Source organism: Austrofundulus limnaeus, unplaced genomic scaffold (genome assembly GCF_001266775.1).
Source record: "Austrofundulus limnaeus strain Quisiro unplaced genomic scaffold, Austrofundulus_limnaeus-1.0 Scaffold7, whole genome shotgun sequence".
Lineage (NCBI taxonomy): Eukaryota > Metazoa > Chordata > Actinopteri > Cyprinodontiformes > Rivulidae > Austrofundulus > Austrofundulus limnaeus.
In genome coordinates this window covers 3,076,787-3,081,800 of record NW_013952409.1, presented here as the reverse complement: position 1 = coordinate 3,081,800, position 5,014 = coordinate 3,076,787, and the positions used below count along the sequence as shown (strand labels likewise).

General features: G+C 38.9%; 1 protein-coding gene across 1 annotated transcript in view; it reads right to left on the bottom strand.

The window, feature by feature from the left end:
- bmal1a (basic helix-loop-helix ARNT like 1a) overlaps positions 1-3,633 on the bottom strand; it is a gene marked incomplete at its 3' end in the record, with an annotated part of 32,293 nt that extends 28,660 nt beyond the window's left edge. The window contains 1 exon segment of the mRNA XM_014033123.1: positions 3,491-3,633.
- Between the last annotated feature and the right edge of the window lie 1,381 nt (positions 3,634-5,014).

The window sequence follows — 5,014 nt, the reverse complement described above, 5'->3', positions numbered from 1 at the left end:
CTGGTGAAAATTTCATGTCATTAGCACCTCTAGTAATATATTTACTGAGAAAAATGGTGACGTGTTCAATACTTATTTTACCCGCTGTACTTAAGGTTAAATGGATAGTTTAAAACGTTGATAAATGAGATTGCAGATAAAACACTCCAGTCTGGGAAGAAATTGTGAAGCTACAGACAGCAGACAGAAAACAAAAAGAGAAATTGCTTGCTTGGCTCGACATTGGGTTAAAAAAAAACACCAACAACCCCCAACAACAAAACTAATTAATTAGCATATTTTGCTTTAGTGTAAAAAAAAAAAAAACAGTTTTCTCTCTTCTCATAACTCACCACCATGTAGGCAAGTTTTAGTAATGTTTAGATACGGTGTTGGAAATGTAAAGTACAGACAAACCTGCCTTTATTTTAGCAAAAAATAAGAAAATAACTGGTCCTTTTCTGTTGCGCATCGAAAACTAAAGTCAGCTTTAATAAACCTTTAACTTAATTTAGCTCAGTCTATTTGTTTCACACAAACCCTTACACTTGTATCTAATTCATCAAAAATAAATTTATAGTATTTTAGGTCATTATAAAACACTTTACACAGTAATACAGTACAACACAATCTACTAATGCAGTTATCAAAAGGTGTGGATAACTCCAAGTGGATTGAATGGGTCAAGCCCAAACAAGTGCATTCCATTGAACTCTAAGCATGACTCAACAAATTTTACAAGTTGAGATAACTCCCATAATTACACATCAGACACGCTAACCGCATTTCCCCTAACAGTTTCCTTCATGTTTACCCATCTCACCAACTTCTGGCCTACTTTTTCTTCTTCTTCTTTTTAAATCATGAACGCTTTGTTTTTCTTTGTGCAAATCAATTATCTTTACAATCAACAGCGTTGCGGAGTTGTCACAACAAATTCCTGTTTTCACAATGCTTCTGTGGCAGCATTATCAATAATGACAAGCACATTTGTTGTGTGCAGCTCGTCTGGAAACCGAGTTTGAAATTCAACCAGTTTTCATGTCACGAATTGGTTAATTCATAAACTGCTGATGGAACCACAACAGAGGCAGAATGTTCAGATTAAAGCTGATTAGAGAGTGAAAATATAAAAAGTAATGTGCCTCTCAGTGCTGACTCAGCTGGTGCAGAGCAGTAGTAGCTATTCACAAAAAAAAAAGTATTATTATTGTATAACATTTCTGGACATTTAAAGAACATTTGCAAAAAGCTTCATGGTAACCATTAATGCGTGGTTATTTTTCAACTATCCAAAAACTCTGATTTCTAAATTGATATAAATTTTTCTGTTCTTTAACCCAGATACAAAAAGTCTGACATCACGAAAGTTATTTTCAAAGCTCATTCAACTGAAATCACGAATCACTTTTGCTCACCAAAAACTCTTATCAAAACAAAAGCCCGGTCAGGGTTTATTGTGTRGAGCAGGGCTATTCAACTGGTGGTCAGCGGGCCACATYCGGGCCGYGAGTGACMAAAGTTYGGCCCGCCAATTGGTTTGTAAGAAATATTCATTTTCAAAGACTGAAGTCATTAGAAAACCACCAATGTTAAATAATATGATTGTTAGATGAAATAAAACCATACAAAACCAAAATTCTGGAGTGGGGTTTATTGCCATTCGGAGCTGACAGGAAACCACACACTGCCGGCAAACCAGGAAGTTGATCCATTTATACAGAGTCTTCAATGTCCGCGTTCGCCCCCTACTGACCTACGGCTGAATCACAGGCATTCATACACAATTCTCACCTATTGTTCTCATAACGGATAAATATGTGTTGTTATAGATATTTCGGACATGTAACTAATCTATATCAATAAACACATAATAGATTAACCATTATAAAAAGGAAAACTTAAAAATATAGTGTTGTGCTTTTAACATCAGTACTAATCTGTAATAACTATAAATTTCTTCAGGTTCATTCATCTCTTAAGACCAAACCCCCAGTTTTCTACTTTAATTAAGTTCTTTTAAACATAAACATGCTTTGTATCTACAGAATCTTGAGTAGAAGCTGGTTAAAAAAACATTTCTATGAAAACTCAAAGACAGGTAAAATTGCAAGCAGTCGAAGATAAAACTATGAAAGTGAAAAAATTTGGCGAGTCAGAGGTGTCAAAATCAGGTATGTGTTAAGTAGGCCTGTGTATTGGCAAGAATTTGGCGATACGATACATRTCATAACAGAGGGGTCACGATACGATATATCCCGATATATTGCAATACTGTAAGCAAGGCAATATGTTGCGATTTTTTGTCCAAAAATTCTTTTAAATAAAAACCTGTTACTGAAAAAAAGGCTAATGTTTACTTACAATGCTAATGCTACCCTTACTCTCTGGCGCTCAAGAGGTAGAGGAGCCAAATGGCTGGCTCACTGCTGCCAACTAGTGGTCAGAGGCTGAACTACAACATAAAAATGAACGGCTGGCAAGAAAGTTGACATTTTACAACTTTAATAAAAAATCGGTACAGGGCTTTAGAATATCAATACAGTATCGGGAAATGAAATATCGCGATATTTCAGTGAATCGATATTTTCTTACACCCCTAGTGTTAAGAGGCATAATGTGTTCTTTTTGTTTTTGGAATTGTTTAATTACCACTACTCTTATAGTATGTTGTATCCATGGTTAAATGCAGTAAAATAAACTATTTCAAAGGTAACAAGTCATTCGGTCATTGAGCTGTTTTGCAGTAAYTGTGGCCCCAATAATTTAGTTGAATAGCCCTGAGTATAATCCAGATTGATAAAGAAAAACATCCTAAAGAGATTATAAATGACTATTAAAAAATGATGGTGTTTAACCCAACTTTGGGAATCCCAGCCCAAATGTGCATTCCAAGGCTTTACGCCTGAAGCGTGAAAAATCAAACCAAAACATAATTTTAGAGCGTGATGATCTTTGGACAACCACCACACGACTCCAGTCAGTGTCAGGATGTTTTAAACCCTCAGCCCCACATACGTCTCAGATACAACTTAAAACCAGAAATAMGTGGAGAGCTCAGAAGTTACCCCAGCAGGGTGGATGCTTTCGAAGAACCGGAGTTCCAGAAACCCAGGGCCTGTTTACATCGCTAGCCCGTGTTAGCACCGGAGCGTTCGGTCACATCGAGCCCCACACGGGGCGGCACTCGCCTGAGCCGGAGCCTCGTTTCGAGCCCCCGGTAATCCCCGCCAGCAGTCAAAGCTACACCGACAGACAGAGCCTGGCCAGGCGTTGTTTCCACCTTCCACCCACAACAGCGAATTCGCTAATATTAGCATTCAGTAGTTAGCTTACGGAACGCGAACTGTCAAGACTTGGCGAGCTAGCGTTCCTCCTCCTGCTCCACAAAAACCACTTAGCGCTGGGAAAATACCCACAAACATCACCCATCATGGATGAGAACCCGGCAACCCCCCGAGGCTAGCTTCACTAACCCACAACCACGAAGTCGTTCTCGGGTTATACTTACAGAAATACGCTATAGAATCCGTCTGCCCATTGAAAGCCGCTGGTCATATGTAAGAGCAACACACAGAGCTGTGACATAAACGGTTTTCAATCGGTGACCCAGTTTCTCGCCACCGTCAGGACTGTCGGACCACTAACCTAGTTTTTCAGCCAATCGCGTCTGCGCCACCTTCGTAGGTGTTCCTCCAGCCAATCAGACACGAGCTTAGGCAGGGGGCATATGATTGACGCGGGAGTCGACCAATGAGTGAGGGAGAAGGACGGAATGCCGAGGCCAGTTGTGTGAGAGCGCGTTATGGAATACACACTGCTAACAAGCCATTTATTAGGAAGGCTTACAACACGAGCTGGCCCTATATGAGTATTATATTTTAAAATATTTACTATGACATCTTTACGTGTTATGTTTAAATCTGGCAGTAAAAAACAGACTGCAAAGTTTGTTTCATTCATCATTTAAAAGAACATTGTGTTCTTTTCACTTATTCTTGCTTTTATTTAATCTTTTTTTACTTCATGCTCACTTCTAAATTGCGGATAATTATGTTTTTTTATTATTTGAATTACCTTTATTTTGATCCTATTTTAAATTCAGGTGAGACATTCAAAGCATAAAGATATTTGGGATGAYTGTAGTTTTTCAAGTTGCACTTTGGCGCCCCCTGATGGTCACACGTTTACACACATGCTTGTGTCGTGTTTACTACTAAAAGCTCAAGTTTAACCTTGCTGTAACTCCTATATAATATTGTGTTTGATGCTGTTACTAATGAAATATGTGGACTCTTTAGAAACAGTGTTTTTGATGAAGAGAAATCCTTGTTGAATGTAACTGACASCACTGTTGGTAAAGCTTGCTTTCCCTCAACCTGCAGGCCCAGGAACAACACAATTATCCGTGCCCTGTTTCTGCATGATCTTATTTCTGTTCCCTCAGCTGCTGTGTTCTGCTGGAAGAACTTTGTCCCTGATTCACAGGGGGAAAATGTGTGGACATTTCATCAGGAACTGTTGATAAATAAAATGAAATATGTCTCCTTTAAACTCCTTTAAACACAGAATATATCCTACTAATCAGTTCATGAAGAAATATATWAAAACAATCRAYTCCAACTGTAAATTTTGCAAAGAGCACCCAGAAACAATCAGTCTTTATTGTAAAGATTTTATCATTTGTAATATTGACATTGATTTTTCATTAAGTTATGAACACATTACGTTTGGTTTTCATGGAAGGAATGCTAATATATATAAACAAATTCCCTTCTCACCCTCCGCGGGTGGTCTCTTTCATCCTCTGAGCTCGGGTCCTCTACCAGAGGCCTGGGAGCTTGAGGGTTCTGCGCAGTATCTTAGCTGTGCCTAGAACTGCACATTTCTGGACTGAGATGTCTGATGTTGTTCCTGGGATCTGTTTTAGCCACTGCTCCAGTTTGGAGCTTTTTCAGATGGCCCCGATGACCACAGGCACCACTGTGGTCTTCACCTTCCAGGTCTTTTCCAGTTCCTCTCTGAGGCCCTGGTA